This window comes from Anser anser (genome assembly GCF_964211835.1).
Source record: "Anser anser genome assembly, chromosome: 6".
Classification (NCBI taxonomy): Eukaryota; Metazoa; Chordata; class Aves; order Anseriformes; family Anatidae; genus Anser; species Anser anser.
The window spans coordinates 17565567-17588758 of NC_139726.1; the positions used below are offsets into that span (position 1 = coordinate 17565567).

The window sequence follows — 23192 nt, forward strand, 5'->3', positions numbered from 1 at the left end:
TCCAAAATGCTCTTAAGCACCTTCACAGCATGGGTTTTGTGCCGAAGAGCTGTGTTTCACTTTTATCAAATGAACTAACAGCATAACTACAAGTTTCTGCTTTCCCCATTAAACATTTCTCCTTAGAAAACAGGTACTATAAGGAGGGAAAGGAATAGAAAGCCACTTCACACAAAAGCTTGAGATACACATTTGAGCAGTCAAATGGTACTATTTGTGACAATAGATTGGGGTCTATTCATATGCAGTTTGATCCTTTGATACATGTTTTTATTTCAGCATCCACTGAAATCCATGTTATTGCCCCTTTGCTTAAAAATTTAGTAACAGGTTGCTGATATACTTGAAACATCATTTATCAGTTTAATCAAGTATCTGTTACCCACCATTACAGAATCACAGAATCCTCTAGGTTGGAAGAGACCTCCAAGATCCCCTAGTCCAACCTCTGACCTAACACTAACAAGTCCTCCACTAAACCATATCACTAAGCTCTACATCTAAACGTCTTTTAAAGACCTCCAGGGATGGTGACTCAACCACTTCCCTGGGCAGCCCATTCCAATGCCTATCAACCCTTTCAGTAAAGACGTTTTTCCTAATATCCAACCTAAACCTCCCCTGGCGCAACTTTAGCCCATTCCCCCTCATCCTGTCACCGGGCATGTGGGAGAACAGACCAATCCCCACCTTGCTACAGCCTCCTTTAAGGTATCTGTAGAGAGCGAACAGTTACAGTTTACTACTTCTCAGATTCTAAACCATACACTAATTTCAAACTTATTTTCTTTCAACAAAAGGACTACAGTACAAATATCTAGATATCCAAAGCTAACATAAAAGGGAGATGAAAACATACACAAGTATGCCTGTAGTAAATAAGGATGTTCATGGTAAGGTGGTCTAGTGATTAATAGACCACACTAGGATGCAAGAGAGCTATATACAGTTTCTACTCCTGCCATTGTGTGATTCCTCCACAGTGCATTCATTCTCTTGATAATCCTGGGATCTTACTTAAAGTGATTCTGGTTCTATCAATAAAAAAGTAGGTATTTTTACTACAATATTCGAGCTATGCCTGTTCTTCATCTACTGATACTTTTCCATTCATACTTCAACATTGAAAAAAACACTCTGGCATACAACTCTAGCAACATTTTTCTACGCTTGGAATTTAAATAAGATTTGATGTACTTTGACTTTTTATTTGATCCAATATTGGTTACTAATGTTGACTTTAAAGCAGTTCTGCTTGTACACTTCTAGCATTACCCAAGCAGTACAATAGCTAGTAGTTTTGTCCATGTATCATGTTACTTGTTTGGAATCTTGATGTTCATGCCGATCTCTTTTAAGTAGTTGACTATTTCAATCTTTTTCTCAACCTAGTACTGCTTTTGAATCCTTCATACCATAAAAAAGAGAGTATAATACTTCAAAGTATTTCAAAAACATTACTATTGAACAAAATGAAATCTACACAAAATAAAATGAAAAGTGCCATGAAGAGTCTGTTGACAAGCACTGATTCAGCTAAGGTCAAGAAAGCCACTAGGTGGAATGATGTTTTGATTCTTGATTTGAACTCAGGTCTTGATACCTGTATCATTTATGAATGTCAAAACAGGGTAAGAAGTAATGAGTAAGTGAATACTTTTCTTTCAGCAATCATGACAGAATGAACATCAGCCCTGCTGATCACTAACCATCACCTAATCATTACGATAGAGCCCCAAGACCTCCACGGTTGCAGAATCATAGAATGGTTAAAGTTGGAAGAGACTTCTGGAGGTCATCCTGTCCAACCCCCATACTCAGTGTCAGGGCCACCTACAGCAGGTTGCCCAAGGCCATGTCCAGATGGCTTTTGGAAATGGTCAAATGGGAGACATTACATACATTCAAGTAGGACAATGAGAAGTTCCTTGCACTGCAGAGATGAACTAAGAACTGGGGACAGTACCATTCCATTCACAAATTGCCATTCGAACTTACACATACCAATGAATTGGGGGTAATTTAGCCTATGATCTAAAAGAAAACAGAAGAGTCTGAAAGATTATAGAGATGATACAAGAACAAATGGAAATGGTGGTTATCTGTTAACTTACTCATATTCAATTGCTGCTGGTTTTAACTGGGAAAGATAAAGGCACATGACAGAAACAGTGAAAGTCACATAGGGAAAGTGACGTTCTTCCCTCTCCCTTTCTGAAGTGAACTGGCAGGCTACTGGAAATATCATAAAATAGATAATGCTTACATGAAATACGGAAAATGGAAATATGGAGGCAGTCACCAGACAGGAAGCTTTGCATTTGCAGCCTGCAGATGTTCATAATGGGGAATAGATCTGATTTTAGCATCTGATTGTCAAATATATATATATATTACTGGACAAATCCAGGTTTTTAGTTTAGACAAGAGAGCCAGACATTGTATTGACAGGCCGATCTTGCAACAGGAAAGCTGACCTCAGTCTGAAAGCAAATTAGGGCAAACAGGGAATTACAGAGTTGCAGTGTGGCTCTTCCAAATGCAGAAATAGGGATTTATTTCTCTGAAGGTACTAAAGGGTTTCAACTAAAAGGACAGTTTAGGAATTGCAATGTTCTAAGAGCTGCCCCTGCTGCTAAAATTTCTAATGTCTTGGGCACTCTTGGACCAACCTTTTGTTTAATTTGCAGGTTACCTACTATATCCATTACTGGAAAACTGAAGGCTAACAGGTAATGTGGGATGGAGCAGAACTGGGACCTGACTCATCACTCCCCATGCCCCAGGTAGTCATTTATTCTAATGTTGGAAGACTATTGAAGATTTGACTTAGATTTATATGAAGACTCTGGATAACAGATAACTTATGCCCACTTTGTTTTGCTATAAATTTCATGTGGGTCAGGGCAATAAAGAATCACAGCCCCTGCTGTCTTATTTAGGAACACACAGGAAAACCATGATTATCAGCATACAATATAAAGATATTCCTTGTTTCTTGTATACTTGGCTCAATCCCATATATAGGGAGGCTGAGTTTGATGTTTGCTTTCTTTGGGTGTCAGCTTCTTTTGCCCATGAGGACATGGCCATGCTCCTTCAGAGCAGATGTTTCACTTCAAGAGACTTACAAAAAGGATGCTAAATACGAATTTCAACCAATATTCTATATTCAAAACTACTCATTCAAAAACTTATTAAACAATGCTTTATTAAAAATCTGCATATAGTAAAAAGTACTATATGCCTTAATCTGGATTAAATTATAGAATCTTTTTTTTAATAAATACTGAATTAAGTTGGAAATGTCATAGGATTTAAAAAATTGGACTAAAATAAATATATTTGGTTTCACATGCCATTTCCAAATCCAGCAGAGTGAAAAGGAAAGGAACAAACTGTTATTTACCAATTTAAACTTAGTATTTCCATTTATTTAAAAATAATAGGAAAGAGACCAATAATAAGCTGCCAACTCTCAGAGAGTATTTATGCAGCGCTGAGCAAATTTAGGCATTGATGAGGTCTGCTTTCATATGGCATAAAAGTGGTCCTAAGCATTGTGACATTACTGAGGTTTAAAAATCCTTTGATAGTTTCTCTGTAGAAGAAGGCATGTATGTCATGTCATCTGTATTTCTGCTCTTTAAGTTCCTATCACTGTATCTGAGCGCAATGATTCTTCTTTCAAATGGAGCTTCCAAAAAGAAACTTCATTGCCTTCTCCCCACTGCCTTCCCCAGCTAAACACAGCAGTATTATTTTCTCCAGGGTACAAGGAGGTCTGGCTTGAAAGGTGGTATAGCCAAGCACACTGGTATTTTTAATCAAGACTCTCAGGGAAAGTGGCTGTTCACCAACACAAAACACTGCTTTTTTAACCCATGTTACTACCTTTTTTTGTTGTTGTTCCTTTCAGAGGTGTATCAATAGATAAAACCAATTCTAGAGATAAAATGAACAACTCTACAGTATCATTTTCTTGAAAATTCAGAGAGAAGTTCACAGCATAAAATAATGCTGACTCTCTTGATCTATGTAAAGATTACCTGCTCACTTAGTCATAAAGTGCAGAAGTCAGGTCAGAGAGGAGGAGAATTATGGAAATAATTCAATACTGACTTGGAAATGGTGGCTGAAGAGCAGGAACAGATTAGATTTAAAACGTTATCCTACAGTGGCTGCTATCCTAGACAGCTTTAAGATGCATTTGCCTGCTCTTTGAGAATAAAATGGTGTCGTCAGCTGCAGAATGCAGAGCTCTCTTGAGAGAAGTAAAGAACTTAGCCCCATGTAAGCAAAAACTCTGACACAGACCCATACGGAAAGACAACATTTGGACCAGCTATTGACTCTTTTTCCATTTTGTCCCTTTAGCCTGTGTGTTTGCCATGACTGGGGAACACAGAGCAGGGATCACTTAGGAAGGAAAAGATTGTTGCTGGAGTCAGGCACTAGGTATTTCCTGAATTCATTATTTTCAAGTACAAAGTTCTGAAAGCCTGTTGTCTGCTATTTCAGACAGCAATTTGTTTCCTCTATATTTGAAATGTCAGATCTCACCATGCAACTAAAAGTTGTGCTTCATGGAAGTTGTGATTGTATGTAGCACTCAAGTACATAAGTGCATAAATGTTTTAGAAAAATTAAAATACCTTATACTCACATATGGGAATATCGTAGTTCCAAAACACATGCTAATGAACAAGATATGTTGTCACTTTACTATAAAACACCCATTATTTCTTACTCAGTTTTCATAGCGTTTAAAATAACAGTCCTGGGGTTCTTTCCACAAAAGATGGGCCAAAGAGGGAATGATAATTTTGTCTAATTATTTTCCAATCTAACTCATTGAGCATATTTTCTCTTATACATACAAACTTAAATTACTAATAGGATTTATTTAACACTCTTCATTCTTGAAGCACTGCACAAATAATGAATCTCATCAACTCTATTAATACTATTAATATTTATTATTACTGTTCACTACTATTACTAAACTCTTCATTTACAGATGGTAGAACATCTGTAACCATTTTAAGTGGCTATCCTCTAGAGTAAACAGAGGACAGCAAGCTTTTAAAACTTTTCCCCATTTGTGCACTAGTTTTTAGAAGTCTGTTCATTAACTAAGCATGAAGTTGAATACTCGGTGTCTTAACACCTTCACAATTAAATCTTTTGCTCATTTATGCTACCATTCAACCTGAGAGCAGCTAGCAGATAAATGTCATCTAGTCTTAAACTTTCCAGAGTGAACAAAGAATAAGTAACAGCTCCCAAAATTAGCTCTAACAGTTCATTCCAGGGCACCTGTGTTATTGAATCATAGAATCATTAAGATTGGAAAAGACCTCCAAGCTCATCTGGTCCAACCGTCCCCCTACCTCCAAGATCACCCACTACACCATGTCCCTAAGTACCACGTCCAACCTTTCCTTGAACACCCCCAGGGACAGTGACTCCACCACCTCAAAGAATGAACGTGTCATTCTCCGTCTCTTTATGGCCTTAAGGCCTACCTGGTGATTTGAGGGATTGTCTTGCCACCAGGTACAAGAGGAACATGGAGCTACTGGAGTGAGGCCAGCGGAGGGCTACTAAGATGATTAGCAGACTGGAGCATCTGTCATACGAGGAGAGGCTGAGAGCTGGGCCTGTTTAGCTTGGAGAAGAGAAGACTGAGAGGCCATCTTATTGATGTATATAAAGAACTGAAGGGAGGGTGTCAAGAGGATGGGGCCAGACTCTTTTCAGTGGTGCCCAGTGACAGGACAAGAGGCAAAGGGCACAAACTGAAACACAGGAGGTTCCATCTGAATATGAGGAAACACTTAATTCCTGTGAGGCTGACAGAGCATTGACACAGGTTGCCCAGAGAGGCCGGATGCCATCTTGTGCAACGTGCTCTAGGTGACCACGCTTGGCAGGGGATTTGGACTAGATGATCTCCAGAGGTCCCTTCCAACCTCAACCACTCTGTGATTCTGTGATCCCCAAGAGCTAGTTTAGCAGCTCTGGAAATGACAATATCCTATTTTCCACAGGAAGAGGTACGACAGTGGGCCCTGCTGATTTACTTCAGAACTGTTTTGTAGGCCTGCCTTTCCCTCCTCAGAAAGGGACGAGTATCCGATTTTTTTCTTTTATTTTTTTTTTTAAACTCCCTGCTGAAAGTACAGGGAAGGGTGACAGCTGAGACAGTGGCCTGTGGGCCTGTGTAACAACAAACGCAGAAGGAAATCAGCTTCTTATTTCACATTGCCAACAAAAAGCCATTGAATGCTGACAACTTTCTTCACTTCCTACAAGCTATGACTTTAGACAGTAACATCAGGTTGGAAATCACATATTTTGGAGACATAAAGATATATTTTTTTAAATCAGTTGCAAAATGAACCAAGATATGTCAGCATCATTCACACCTTTATAAACCACACCCTCATTCTAAAATCTTAAACATTATAAATGAGATGATAGATGTAAAATAAGTAAAAACTGAACTCTCAGGACCATGTCACTTTTGCTAAAGTTTTTTTTTTTTGTTTTTTTTTTTTGCAAAATTTACAAAAAGCAAAGACACAGAGGAGCAGGCCACAGAGGCAGAAGTTGATTAAAAAATATTTATCCTACAGCAATATAGTTCAATCAAACCTTTTATCAGCCAGGAACAAGATGAACAACATACCCCATCTTCCAGAAATCAGGGCATAGAAATAAGGACAAAGCTTTAAACATATAAGGAGGCATTTCATCTAGAAGATGAAAGCCCAGGGAGTATCCAGAGACCCCACACCCACAAATTTGATTTAAGTCCTACCATTAACTTGGTATCAGGGATGACAACTGCACAACAATCCTCACAAAGGTTACTGATAATACACCCAGTTACAGCATTCTAACATTTTTCTTATTAAATGATTAAATATAACATTTCAAAATGATCTTTAATTTTAATTTTTAACATCTTGAAAATTAATTGGGTCAAAGAAACATTTAACTCAGCCTGAGGCAGCACATTCTAAACTTCTTACTTCATTGAAATTTCTAAAAATCACAGAATCACCTAGGTTGGAAGAGACCTCCAAGATCACCTAGTCCAACCTCTGACCTAACACTAACGTTCCAGTTCTGGTCGATTCAATGTATTGCCTTCCACTCCCATTTTTCAAATGTCAACAACTCAAAAAAATATTTATTCAGATAGTTCTTTTATAAGAGAAATGTTTGAAGCCACTGTTAGTCCCCTAAACTATCCAGTCCTTTGATCCACTTTATAAGGCATAAAAACCACAGAGATTAGATATGACTGTGTTTGGAACTGTTTAATAGAATGAATCTCTGCTTTGAAGCAAAATATACTTCTTCAAAGTGCCGGGATGGTAGAGGTGGCTGACAAAGTTTCTTGGGTGCAGGAAGACCTCTGTCTGTGGCACGTTGTTTCTCTAAGTACTCAGGACAGGCTGGTATCTCAGCATCCACACACCCAGCCATTTGCCACTACTTTTTTGTTTGTTATTAACTGACCACAAATATGAAATGCAGTGTACCGTGCCCTATTTACATGAATCAGAAGACAAATACAGCAGATAGGATATCCCAGCCTTTGTAGATCTGAGTCTTCCCCAAATATAGCATGCTTTCCTCATTTCATTTTCCTTTTATGAGCTTATTTCATGTCCCATGGCATGATTTCACCAGTAAGAACAGACTGACTGGATTATTTTTAAAGCCCTACAACAGCAATCATTAATCTTTACTCAGAAAAATTAGCTCATTTTTCTCCTATTTCCATACTTTGATTAAATTAATTTCCTCATTTCATTTGTAATAATGAAAATAAGTATCTATTCTCTATATATTTCATTAAGCCTTTTATCATGATTGTTGGGCTACTTTATACCAAAGAGTAAAAAATCTGGTATTGGAATACTCTAATACTATACCACAGGCTTTTCTCCAGAAACTCCCTAATTCCAGTCCTGGTTTCCTAATTACTTCTCCTTTTGCTGCAGCACAAAAGCCATTTTTAATACCTAATTTCTCTATCCCCTTTGTACTTACAGATTATGGTGGGGCCCGATTAGGCCATGTTCTCCATGGTAATAGCTCGTATGTAATAAATAAATACTAGCCCACATTAACATAACCCCTTTCAGAAGAAAGAGGTCTAGATACACGATAACCACGATCACTCTCTGACTGTCAGGACATAGATCTAATGGTCTGCTTTGCTGATCCCTGGGTGTTGTTTCGCCACCAGTAAATGAGAATTTGCTAGCAGAAAGTTTCTTACACATTTCTTTCCACAACGGTGCTAGCATAAACATTTCCCCCCTTATCCTGCTTGTTCCTGGTATTCATTTTTGCTGTTTATTTTTAACCTGGACCAATTCCCAGATCTATTTCATTGTACGGCCCCACTAACAGCTATGCTGGCATTGCTGATGGAGTAACGTTGGGAGAAAGAATGGCTGGAGACAAAGAGGGATACTTAAAGTCGGTACTGCTACAAAAGGATACCATCTGAAAACACAGCTTTAGTACTACAATGCGTCTTCTCTATAATGGGATAGTAATCTGAATTGAGCTGTAGACCTCAGAGCACAAATTATGAGCACTTAACGTTCGTCTCCTTAGAACCGCTACTTGCACCAGCTGCTTCTATTGATAACATCCAGCCCAAACTCTGTTTGTGGACTACTGCAGAGCAGTGAATGCTCTTACTGCAAGTTAGGCTTTGACAGATGAGCATTTGCAAATCTTCCTCTAGTAGTTTGAGGTATTGCTGCCTCCAGGTGTCCTTTTTGCTCTTCTGCCAAAAATGAGTAGCAGAGAGCAGAAGGGAATGCTTGAGCCCCAGCTGCTCCAAGTGCAAAGTGCAGTATCTTAGCTCAGCAACCTTTAAGCTTTCTCCCACATCTCCCTCACACAAGACTACAGTTACTTTCCAGCCACTCCACCTCCTTACTGTGAGTATCCTTTTATTCCCACAGGACAGACTGAGGAGGCAGCCAGAAGGTGAGCTTTCAGGTGCTTACAAAGTATCTCTGCTGTTCTCTATTCCCTTGGCTGCACTGACCCCAATCCCTTTCCCAACTTTTTTTTTTTTCAGTGAAGCCCTATTTCAGTCTCAGGCACACTCCTTTTTCACCTACTGCCTACAGCAAACTTTCTTCTCTGCTGCCAGCTAGTTACCGGTGGTGCAGTGTCTTATGACCCAGGAAAGTGAACCTGAGCGGTAGTACCAAGCTCTGCAAGGGAACAGCTGAGGCATGGGCAGATGTCCCCTTGGTGCTGTCTCCCCTAAGAAAGTATACGAGCTGGGAGAGGCTGGACAGTGGAGGGTATGTGGTTAGCTGGGGAAAGTAATGTCTGAAATCTGTGGAGCAAGATTCACCAGAGTTAATCTTGAATAAAATGTAAATTATTGCTTGCATAGGAAAAGTTTAAAAATGCATTTTTCTTATGTTTCTCCATTCTGTTACTGAATCATAGTCAAGAGTTTTGTGGTCAGGATTAGAAATAAGGAGGCGCAGCCCATTGCTGTTTCAATGTTAATGCCATTTGTGACACATTCTGAGTTATGACTCTAACAGAAGAAAATGTCTCATGACCAGAGTTACTTGGGTGGAGCCTTTAGCTAAACAAAAGCTGAAAAACAGCCAATCAATGCTTTCTCCTGATGATTTGAACTTGTAATCTTATTATGAAAATGAACCTTAGGAAGGCATCAAGTAATCACCAGAGGACTGTCGCTAATGCCTTACAGGGTTTGGCAGTTTTATGCAGCATTTTGTAATAATTCATTTGCTATTGATGATTATGTCACATTTAATACATAGCTGAACTCCTATGTTATTCATAACACTTTTGAAAAAATATATATAAAATTACCAAGAATAGCTGCAAACAAAGAAAACATCTTTTACAGAGAGCTCTTCGGTCCATACTGATCTTAGATACGTTTCTACCATAGGTTTAAATACATCTTCCAGAATTAGACATCAAAAAACAAAAATAAAAAATCCACCACCAACAACGGTTAAGCAAAAATGAGTAAGTCTTTTGTACTGCTATTCCCAAGCAGAAAACTTACAAACATGCTGTCTTCTGATGCCCCTGTGCAGTAGATACTCAGTGAGTAGAAAGATCAAGCTCCAATCCCTGCTTGCTACCTTGCTTTTTCTACTATCCAGAAATTGCAGAATGCAAAATGGTGCCTACACGTAAAGTCTTCAGTAACCTGTGCTATTTCAATTGACCTCTTCAGTGAAGGACTGAAATACTCCTCTTGAACTAGAAACCCCCCAAAAAAGCCTAATTCTGCATTTGGTTTCATAGATTTTATGATAATTCCCTTCCATTCCTCCAGAGGTAACCACCATGGCGCTGCCAGCAAACAGTTCCTGCCTCTGAGATTTACTGTCACGTTCTCTCTATCCTCATTATACCTTCAGCCAACACACAGTATGCATCTATTCTGCCTTCTTCAACAGCCCTCACATTGCACTGTCTGTACCCCTGGACCTGCAGTCACTGAGCTGACGTTTCAGCAGGACTTTCTAGCTCAGGCTAAGTAATGCTCCAATGTGGTTTCCCTTCAGCTCACACCTAAGACAAAAGTGAGCTTATGGCAGCATGAAAAACACACACATGAAAATACCTGCAGGTTCTCCTTAGGGGGTTTTATAGCAGCTACACTGCTAATCGAGGATCTCAGGATATTAATAAGTTTTGCTCTGTGATACCACAGCGATCCCTGTCCGTGTTGCTATTACTGTGAATGAGGAACTCATCAATTAAGTTGCTGGAAAGGGAAATGGGAGAATACCCCCACTAAATTAGAGGGTTGCTAAAGAAGGGAAAATTGCATTTTCTCTGAGAGGAACGTACCCTGAGGAAATAAAAAAAGAAAAATACGAGAACCCTTTCTCTTTCCACTGAGAGTTGTAGAATTAACTTTTCTCACTGTCTGGGCAGTGCTACTGTTACAGTCTAGTTTATAATAAAGAAGTTTAAGCCCCCACTGCCTCCCTTCATTTGCCATTAAAACTCCACTAAAAGGCAACAGGCATTTCATTTTCCTCTAAATCCATCTGTGACAAGTATCGGCGCCGTGCTCCATGCAGCGGGAGCTGGGGATGCCGGGAAGGCTCAGCCATGCCCAGGATCCAGCCCTTGTGCTTAAGCTGCAGCTCCCTGCCAGCTGGAGACACATTTAACATTCCCTGCATGACTCGAGCAGCTCAGCCACTTTCCCACATTCCACAGCTGGCCTCCCACCACCCTGCAGCCTGCGAGCGCACGACACAGGGGTCACATCCTTGCCATCAATTCGCGAGCAGAACTTGCTATTGGGAGCGCAGGAGAATTCTGCTTAAACTGTGGTGGTACCAGAAAGCCCGGAGGTCCTGGTCTCTCAATAGTAGCACAGCTACGTATAAAGAGGTATTTTCCATTTGTTCTTCAGCTCCTCTATGTTTTATAGAAGGTCTGCATATCTTGGGAGCCACAAAATGGTTGGGTGGCAACCCTGCAATGTCACAGATCAAATCCTTACTACTATGAGTAATCCCAGGGCTTTACAACAGGGCACATTTGGAAAGAAAGTCTTTTTCAGGACTGCATCCTTGGGGGTTTATTGTTAATAGTCCTTCCTTCTGACTGCAAAATCATGTTGCTTCACATGGATGCCACATCCATTTTTGTCCATGTGCAGAAGTTAAAAAGAAAAAATGGAAGCATGGAGTCTGGAGAGGTTAATTTTTATTACCATAATTAGCTTAATGGGTTATGGTGGTGTTTTCGTTGTTGTTTTGTTTTTTAAAAAAGATCTACAAGCTGAACAAAAAACTCATGTTTTTTGTATTAGGAAAAAATAAACAGCAATGAATTTCAGGGAGAATTCATGAAGAAATTTAATTCATTAAACAGTGAAATTTTATGACTGCAGCTTTCTGACAATTCATACTTAGAATTTCTCAAAAAAAAACCCAACAACTATTTGAACAATTCAAAAGTTAAAGATCAAGATTTTATGGTGACTACTAGTGGGAGGGTAACCTATTGTACGACCTGTATCTGGATTCCTCATTTATCTAATTCCAATCACATCAGTGGTTAGGGACTTGGCAAATAAAGAATGCTTGCACAAAGTTAGACCTGCGCATCTGGGTGTATTAGACAGAAAGGTCTAAAAATGCATTTTAGTTTTCCCTGGAAACAGTGAAGAGACCGAGCGAACATATCACTGACTTTCTAAGGTACAACATGGGACTATTATTAATGCCACTGAAGCGATGATCTGAGTAGCTGAAGGGAGTGTAACACGGATGTGTACCAACTGGATATATCAAGTCTACCGAGATAATCACAGAAACACAAACTGGTTCATGGATCTAGACTGGCAGCCAATGCAATACGTGGGCATTACTTACGTATCATTTTAGGGCAATATTTTGGAACATAAAATAAGACCTACTGTTTGTACAGCACCTCTCTATGGATCCAAGCACATACCAGAAAATATAGAAAAAGAGAACCTTTTAGGTTAGAAAACACCTCTACGATGTCCAACTGTTAACCTAGCACTGCCAAGTCTACCACCAGACCTCATGCCTAAGCACCACATCTACACATCTTTTGAATACCTCCAGGGATGATAACTCAAATAATTCCGTGAGCAGCCTGTTCCAATGCTGTGCAGCACTTTCAGTGAAGAAATTCTTTCTAATATACAACCTAAACCTCCCTGGTGCAACCTGAGGCCATTTCCTCGTCCTATTGCTTGTTGCCTGGGAGAAGAGACTCCTTTGAGGCAGGTGTAAAGCACAATAAGGACTCCCCTAAGCTTCCTTTCCTCTAGGCTAAATACGTCCAGCTCCCTCAGCTGCTCCTCATAAGACACGTTCTCTAGACCCTTCACCAGCTTTGTTGCCTGTCTCTACACACAATCTAGCACCTCTGTGTCTTTCTTGTAGTGAGGGACCCAAAACTGAACACAGTATTCACTGTACAGCCTCACCATGCAGTTTATTTAGATGTTACTATTTGATAATTGTTGTAATACTTATTTTATTAATACTTGAGTGAATGCCTTTAAAAAAATATCAAACCATCATATGTTATCATTCTAACATAAATACATTTGGCTCACATTTTGAAATATCAGGTAACATCTTTCCCCTTACTGTAAAAAAATAATTTAAATCAAAGGTGAAAGAAAAATATCACTAAAATAAAATGCTACCTTCCTTTTACAATTGAAAAGGATAGAGAAACATATCTTGTATGTAATATTTTCTATAAATTCATTTTGAGCTAAGTTGCAGTTCATGAGTTACCATAACAAATAAAATACAGCCAAGCTCTGAACCTAGCTAATACAGATTTATCATGGAAGCACTGACAAGCCCTTATCTGCGCTGGGCTGGCTGGCACCAGTACACGGAGGAACTAGCTACAAATGCATGCCATTAGGTATTATTAAAAGAAAAATGTGCTGCCTGTGAGAAGGTAGATTTATATTAGCAGGTCCAAAAAGTTTATTAAGTCAATTATTTACAGCCACAAGACATTCAGCATAGTACAATATTTTTACTGCCTTAAAGGAAACATGACGACTGCTATTCAAACTGAACTGATTGTAATGGCTTTCAGAGTTTACCGATTTATTCACTAGGCACAAGCCCATTCAAACTGGTGGAAATACTCTGGGTTGAAGCCGGTGAAGTTAGTCAGAGACACCACCAGCTTATCCACAGGGCCAGTATTTGGAGATGCACGTAAGTCCCTGCCTGGTCCTTCTGCCTTTTCTGTTTCAAAATGCTTTGAAGTGAGATGTTGAAATGTCCGACCTCTGCGCCAAGATGAGGAAAGCCTTTGGTTTAAATTAAGTTTTTAAACTGATTTATTGTTGTTTATTCAAACACTTGCACAGAATATACTTTGATATAAAAATGGTTAAATATATAGACTTATATTGGCTAATTAAAACCAAATCATTGTATGCCAGCTTTAAAAATACAGAATTTTGACACTGAGAGAATTGCCATGGCTGTTGCACCAGTTGTTTGGATCCATTTTCATATATATTATCTCACAGTGACCAACATGACTCGGACTTGCTGCTTGGCATCTCCTGTCTGAGAGAATGAAAAGCTCAATGGGGAAGATATCATGACGAACCATAGCTCCATCTCAGGTTGAAACCCAAGTATTAGGTACCAGGAAGATACAACAGAGTACAGATGGGGAGATTTTCTACCTCTAACTCCCAGAGTTGGCTGCAGTAATTTTTCCACCAGCCATGGCACACCCTCCCACCCTATTTTCTGTGCTGCTTGGTGATACTTTGGAACTGCCAAGGACAGGAGCTACTAGGAAGTTTCTGAGTAAGCAAAAGGAATGAGATTTGTTGCAGTATGTTTGCTACTATGAAGGATGCTTACCACTTAAGAGTCATGATGCATGCACGAATACCATGAACACACACACAAATCCCTATCTAAGCTGGCAGGCAAGTCTCTGTAGCTCGCAGTGGACACAGCTGTGATTTGCAGCAGCCATGTGCCTTTTAGGTTTAGCATTTCCTTTTAGTCACAGCAGCCTACAGTTCTTGCACATCTAAATACCAGTCACTGCCTAAATCCCAAGAGTGCCCCTGGTTTGTTTTCACCCTACAAGCACCATGCACATTTGTGCATACGGTGAATTCCTCTCAGTCTGCACACTTACTGCCCATTAATTTATGTACTCAGAGCACAAACATATTAATTCCACTTTGCAAGCCAGGGACTTTCTGTGGATTCCCAGACCGTACAAAGATCCATCTAATTTAAAAAGCAAGAACTCATTAGATACCAAAATAACTTTTTTGTACTAAACTATGAGAGAAAAGTACTGGCAATAGTTGGCAATGTAGTATCAGGCCCATCTGGAGGAAAGGCCTGATTCAAAGGAATGTAATCTGAGAAAATACATTTTAAAGGTAGTAAAGTTGCTGCAAATTCAGAAATGTAAAAAAAAAAAATAATCATGATGGTGTTTGGAAGAGCATCATCTAACAGTGTTAGCAAACGTGGCAGGACTGCTAACAAATGTGTTTATCACTACTTACACAAGGACTCGCGTGCTCTCTCTAATTTCTCTGTGTGAAGCAGTAATGCTCGCCTGCCACCATTCCCCAGCTGCATATCCATCCAGACTAACGAGATGCCACTTTTCCCAAAATGAAAAAAATTATTCCAGAGCAGACACCACTGAGGGTCTGTGAACATAAAGTGATGATTATTCCACTTTCCATCAGCATTAGTATAGACAAGAATATAATTATTCTATCATAACTGTAATAGACTGCAATTTCAGACAATAGTGTGAATAATTTTTGGTCAATGAGCAGTAAAAAACAGCTCAGTGAAAGTGAAGAGAACATACTGTTTAAACATTTTAATTACAAGTGTACAAATATTACAAAAAATGTTTAAATATCCAATGCGCAAGTGTTGTGATTACGTGAAATTGCACAGATTAATGTTACTATTACAGAAAGCAAGGGTCAAGAGGTCTCAATTAAAAAAAAAAGAATATTTGAAAGAAAACATTGTACATTAGAAGCATTCACATTTATAATTTGTTCCTAAACTTTGAACTGTTCTCTTCTGAATGCTGATGAAAGTTCAGAGCATTTTTCATATGTAATACAATTAGCATTCATCTTTCTGCAGTATCACCAACTGCATACAACCTAGTTAATTGTCCTAGATTTAAACAAGTCATGTACTGCACATTTAAATTCATATCCTACATCAACTTCCATTTTTACCTACAGCCATTAATATTAACAGTTCTTCATTAAAAACATTCACCGTGTGGTCTCTACATAAAAATAAACAGCTCAATAGAAATTGAGTTGGGCAAGTTAATGAAATAACATTAGTTATGATCCCATCAGAATTACAACATACATATATGCAAAACTCATATCCAAAATATCTCAACAAATAAAAATAGAAAAAATACAGTATGACTATGAAATCATACAGGTGATCCTAGAAATTCCTACTGTTATAATATACAAGTATTTATGCGACTAATGACATGCCAAACTGAAGTCCCAATTCAGATCCGTTCAAAGAACGGATGAGTATCTGGCTGCTCAGCCACAAACACTATCAAAATTAATTTTGCAATATGTCAAACACCTACTAGTCTATGCTTGAAAGTCGCATATTCAGGTTGTCAGACGTGTGTCATTCACATGTCAGACATCAGTTCATGTTTTGCTATGCCCTTACAATCATTTTTAATATCTAATTTATTTCTTATGCTCTGCAGGTGAAAATGTGAAGTTATGCCCCCTGAAGCACTCGGCTCTCATGGGATAGAATTACAAGTGAATGTTCTCTATTCCTGTTTATGTTGTAAGTTCCAGGAATGACGATCATATGAGTACAATGGAGGTCTTTTTAGCAGTATGCTGACATGAAAGAAAAGTTCAGCTATGTTGTTTAATTGTGTACACTCCAGTGCTAGGCAACTCTCCAAACCTTACTGTAAACATTCTTTAAGGTTCATCCAGATCAGCACGATAATGAAGCTTATGCTTTTTACGCTAAACTTTAAATGACAATTGTTATTTTTATTTATTTACCTGTACTGAAACACAGTTAGAGACATCATGCCAGGCTGACCTTTTTGTTTTACAGAATGATGAGTTTCCCCTCTACAATCCTGGCCTAGTATTATTTCTATTTGGTGTCATTTTCCTGGACAGAAAACTAATTTGTCACCTTTTGCTGCCTTGTCTAGAGAACATACTCATCACAGCCTAATAAATGGCAACAACAGATTAATAAAAATGAAAGTGCACATTCAACAAACATGTTGCTGAATATTTTAATGGAGCCAAAGACACTTAATAGTTTCACAAGCTATATAGTTATTCTGAAAATAACATTCATGTTCCAACAAGTATGTATGCACATTATAATATAAAACTGGCACAATTAGCTCTGATGTATAATCATTATGAAGTTATTTTTGTTAATGTAAAGACATCTTCCAACTACAAAAATATACAGTCGAGGCCAAAAATATAGGACATATGCGCTCCTTCAAGGGAGAGTTGTTATTAGAACTGAAGACTGGGTGTGTGTAGGCAGACAATTATGAGACAAAGAACACCACATTCCTAAACTTCAGTTCAATATAAGAGGAGAGTTCATTTACTGTTCAAAGGGCATCATTTATAATGTTCCAAGTTTCTATTATATAAGTGCTTCTGTATTTTATGCTCAGCAAGGCAGTGAAATTTCACTGATGAAATGATCATTAGATTTGATACAAGCATACAGTCTTCATGTGAAATCCCTTTTCAGGGAGTACTGCCAGATATGATTTCTGTAATTAGCTTTCACATTGCAACATAACAGAATAACCACTATAGTATTTCTCCACCCCAACTACGTATCTCTAAAAGCTTATGCAAAATTTAACATACCTTTATTATTACTATGTTTGTCAGAATCTAGACAATGCAGGGCTATGGGAAAGATAGTAAAAATAGTTTGGACTTGACCTGCAGAGGTCAGATAAAACTTCAAATTTGTAATCACGTGAATATTCTTAACTACATGATACTATTCCCATGATCAAGCATTTTAACAATTGCGACACTGAGCTGAAGGCTGTTAAAGTTGATATAAATGAATTATTAGCAAAGAATAACATCTCATTTTGTTGAAAATAAGGTGTGTGTGTGTATATATACTTGACAATATATATACTTGACATATATATACTTGACAATGATATGAACGTGTTGCTTTATTCTCCATCAGGCTTCCAACTAGTCTAACTACCTTCCTATTGAATTTTCCCTAATAGTACCCAAGTGACAACACAGCTGCTAACCCAATAGTCACGGGACACTGAACACACATTATGCGACAAAGTGTTCAAAAAGGTAGTAGCCTACCTTAAAGCCAAGCAGCATCACACAAGACACTACCGCTACGCCGTTTATGCCCTTCTATGCCCATCTCACCTCCTGCGTTTCCTGCAGACATTTAAGCCCTCTGTGGCAGTCACGCACCTCACGCAAAGGATTCCTGACTTGTGTGGAGAGCTCATGGGGTGCTTTAATCAAACGGCGACAAGTGATAAGCTAAATCAATTATCAAGTATCTTGCAGTCCATCTCACATTAAGGCTAACCCAGCTTCCAGAGAAAATTCTCCTGATCACCTGGGCTCATGTGAGCAAAACCTCAGGTTAAAAAATAATAGTAATAAAATAAATTCACAACTATTAAAAAAATCTGCATTTCGCTTACTATTCCTTTTATTTCAAACACATATCTGCTTTTTATTTCCCAAAAGAATTTGCTCTCTATAGGTTTGGCTAGATCCTCAACAATTCCTTACACTGATCAAAGGCAAGAGAGAAGAATCTCCCAAACAAAGAAAGCTGCTTACCCAAATATGTGACCATCGCCTTCCCAACCTGGCACAACAATGTTCTAGGCAGGTGGGAGTACCATGGCAAGAAGATAAGATGGATGGAGCCCAATACCCTCCTGTTAAGCCCAGCCAGAACAGGGCTGCAGGTTGTTCTGGGAACAGATTCAGGAAAATTGAGTGGAGCTGACACTACAGAAGGTCTATTGCCCCAAGGATAAATAGCTTCTCTGTACCTGCAAGGATCTGGGCCACTGAAACACTGAATAGTCAGGTAATTCTTGTTGATCTTAGATGCACTGACATGGATAATAAAGTTCACCAACTTATATTTTGTTATCAGCTTTTTTTTTTTTTTTTAAAGAAATGATCACTGGGAGTGCCTTAGTGGATGCTTCTGTGCAGACGTCAGTGAGAATTTATGAGTGTTTGCTCCCTCCCTGCCAAAAAATGTGTATGTCTGGAAATAAGCTGCTAAAGATCAGGAATTCCAAACATTATCAGAATGAAGAAAATAAGAATGTAAGAAAAAAATTTTAAAAAAGATACTCAAAGAAGTCAAACATAAAGCCCTAACAAATGAACTCAAGAAAAAAAGCTATTTATTTCTCAAACAAATATTACTAAAATTCAGAAAAGCAAGAAATACAAACATACAAATTTAAATGCTTCACATATTTATGCCCCAATGCATCCCTATAAAAAGAAAACATATATTGGTTACCCAGTATAATTACTCTATTTTACTAGAAATATATTTAATTTCAACTATTTCTAATATGTAATTTGATTCTCAGTTCTTAGCTACGTATCAGTCATGGGATACATTCCACACTTATGAAGTATTACCTTGAGAGATTTCATGGTTCCCAGCACATGGCCAATTTCTGCCCTGGGATGCAAATGTACAATTCTCTTTGAAGTCCACAGGAGTCACACAAGTAGACTATAACTGATTTTTTTTTCTTCTGCATTTAGAGTCAAATTGTACTCTGCATTACTTATTTAGCTTCATTCGCCTCCAATTATACAGCTATAACTGAGCAGAGTTGGTCTCTCATGCCAACACTTAATGTAATTAAGCTAAATACATGTACATTTATACATCATTGTAAATGTTTTTAATGAAGTTAAGCAATTTCATATCTGTCCTTCTGTGTAACATAAGTTTTTATTTATAAATTGTAATTTAAGATAAATGTGTTAATATAATTATGATACACACAATCAGGAAAGTACCTGTGTGTTGCACTACTGCATGTTCTAAAAAACTTTCAAAATAAAATCAAATTCAAGACACCCATGTAACTTCAGTACTTATAATTTTCAAGAAAGGAGGCATCAAAAAGCATGCAGAGAAATCTCATCTATGTTCTGTAAAGGATGCTAAAAACTAAAATTCTCACTTGCTGAAGTAAATGAATATTCATTATGCATTTATTTACTTCTGGTATTACTGGATTTAGCCATATAATTAAAACTATTAAAATTATTAATTAGAGGACAATACAGTTAATAGAGTTTTAGTTGACGTGAGCTTAGCACACCAAGTCTGTCTTGTCTACACTTGCAAATTCACCAGAACTACTCCAAAATAACCCCTGATATGGACATGCAGATAGGTGTACATCCATACGGGAGTTCATAACACTCAGTAACTGCAGCAAACTATTTCCTTATAACTTTCATTACATTTTTGAGTGCAGGCAAGCTCTAAATCTTGTTAGCATCAATATGCTGCACCTCTGATAACTTTTATTCTCTAACACCCTGCTGCGTACACTTCACTGTTAAACCTGTAAGACTCTGTCCTGAAAAGAAGTAGGAACTGAACCATTGTGTATCCATAAAATTGTATCAGATTAAAGGGGAAATAGTTAAAAACATAACATTTGTAAGTAACTCCATGAGAAGGTAATCACATTTCCAAATAAGAATGCCTTTTCTTATTTAGCTGGCTTTGAAAGTAGATTAAGCTGTTTTGGACAATGGTGCTCTTATTCAAGAAGAAAGCCCCACTCACTTGAAATTATTTGGGGATAATTATTCCAGAATACCTAATAAATCCTTATACCTGGCCTTCCACCAGCACTTGCTGTGCTAGTATTGTGCAGTGCTTGCAAAGCGGTTGCCTCTCAAAGATCCCTACTGTCAGAATAAAGCAACTAGATGCCAAATACCATTCTCAGAGGATCACTGCACATGAGAGAGATGCAGGAAGAAAACACATGCTACAAAACTCTGGATTTTTAGATTTTTTGACAGCTAACACCACCAATACAAGTAATGATTAAAAAAAAAAAAAGAAAGCAAAAGCCACAAACAAGAAATATTAAACCTGAACAAAAGAAAAATGATCTTCTTTCGGTCAGATGTAGCTTCAGGATAGCATACTCAAAGTGTGAAATCATTATTTATTATTTGTGACTCCTTCTCCATAAAACTAAAGCCCTTTTTTGGGCTGTGTTGCTCCGTAGTGGTAGACTGACAGAAAACGCAAGCTCTGTGTTACCCCTTTGTAATATCATGATTTCCACCACTTCCATAAGCTACAGCAAAGTTGAGAGTCATTGTGGCCACTTCACAAAAAATATGAATTAAAATACGCATCCCATTTCAGTATTAGGAACTGAAAATGCTATTCTCTGGTGGTGACTTTAGCACTTCAAACCTGCTCTTGGTCCCGCTTTTCCCTCCAAGTGATCTTAATCTGAGCAGAAAGCCCATCTCTCTGCTCACCAAAGCAGGCTGCAATGTTATTTCTAGCCCAAACAGTGGATTTGCTTAGGCTGCCAGCAAGGACATTAGCCTCAGATTTTCCATCTGACTGACACATGACCAGAACAGCATGCTTGGACACATACGGGTTCTGGCATAGTACCAACAGTACAAATGAATGATGAAAACTCTAATATGAGAAAGCACGGCTCTATGTGTGAAGTTTAAAGACATGAAAATATGTTGTTATAAATCCAAAGTTTCACTCGGGCTGCTATCCTGTATAATTCAGCTGAACTCTATTTTACATGCATACTCTTCTAGTTTTTATATATTTATTGATTTTTATATATATGTATATATAAAGATGGATGTTATCTGATTTTTCTTTTGTTTAGCATAGTGTGATACAGTTTGATGATACTCTGGCTGCTTAGTAGATGCCAACTGCATCTGCATTTAGTCTATACTATATTGTATACTTTCTTGGAATCAGATTCATGCCAGACCTATCAGGATAAGACAGTTTCTGATCACATAAAATATCAAAAAGAATAGCGACATCACCATGTCACTTACCAGTGTCTAGGAAGTCCTTACACTTACTCTAGTTTCAGTGTAATAAGAAAACAGATGTATAAACTACAAGAAATAAGAAGAAATGGCAAAGTCTTCAGTTCTGACAAGCTTACCTCTGTAATGTATTTCCACAGCATCATAGTATGGCCACACCAGTTTTGAGGCAAAGATAACTGCCAAATTTACCCCACGAGTATCTTTTGTCCTCTCGCAATCTATATGAAACAAGACCTTTCCCAGAGCTCTTGCCTGTCTATTCCCCAAATCTCTCCATTGTTTTTGTAAAATAACCTTTAATTCTTGCTGAACTTTAGCTGTCCCAAAACGAGTTCTTGCAGAACACTGCTTTAAATTGCTTTTGTGGGAAATGCAGCTCCCGCAGGATGGCCTGGCAGCCAGAGACGCCTTCTCATGCCATGCTCTGGCACACAAGCCACAGCCTCTCCACTCAGCTCTGTGCCTTTTCTCTTTCCTGCCCTTTTCTGTCTTACTCTTTCCCCTTATCTTTTTTCTACAGCAATTTACCTCTTTCAAAAATTAGTTCTCATTTTCCCTCCATCTAGCTTTGTTTTTCTCACTTACCTTCTCCTCTTTTCCTATCTCAAATGACAACACAAGGCTCAAGAGACAGATCTATAGCCAGATTTAAGAGACTATTTAACCCACGTTCAGAGCTGAGCTCAGAGCTACAAGTGCAGAGAAAGCCAAGCTGATGGTCCCTGTGGAACAACCCCAGTTTTGGGCAAACCCACTGCTCCCACTGTCAGCTGCATGGGCTCTCAGTGCAGAAGTGAGGACTAACAGCGGGTAGTTCTCCCAAAGATCTCTGTTGCTTCAGTGAAGCCACAATTATATACAATTGCAGTAACCAGACTACTTGCTATTGGTAGCTATCTTGTTGGTATCTTGATCCATTCCTTCCTCTTTTCCCAATGCTATTCCTAAAAGTACCAATTATCAAAAGATCCTCACTAAAACTGTGAAACACTTGTCATTTCCCGAAATGGCGCTCAGCTTTCCGCTCCCAGAAAGCCCAGCTCAGTCTCCTGACATCCTCCAGTAATTAGGCAAGCCAGAGGTGCTCAGAGTTATACACAGCAACCCTTGATACCAGCAGGCCTTCCTTCCCTTGTCTCCAAGGAATCCACAGTAAATTGCTCCTGAATTCAGCTTTGGCTGGCACAAACAATAGTCTGGTACGGTCTGGAGATTTTGCAGCTACCTCATCTAAATTGAGAAAAAGGTGGCTGTAATGAAATAAATATGAAAATTAATATTAAAATGTTTTTTCATTTACTGAGATTAGTTTGCCACTAAAAATAAAATTAAAATTCTGCTGCATGATTTTTCTGCAAAGACAAGATTCCATGGCCATGAAATTAGAGAATACATGGAGCTCAGTATCAGTGTCAGCGGAAGGACTAAGGTC

The 23192-nt window shown here is 38.4% G+C and overlaps 1 protein-coding gene across 8 annotated transcripts in view; it reads right to left on the minus strand.

Annotated features, from left to right (window-relative positions):
- Positions 1-23192, minus strand: part of RBMS1 (RNA binding motif single stranded interacting protein 1) — a 239500-nt gene that overhangs the window by 115498 nt on the left and 100810 nt on the right. The gene's annotated exons all lie outside the window — the stretch shown is intronic.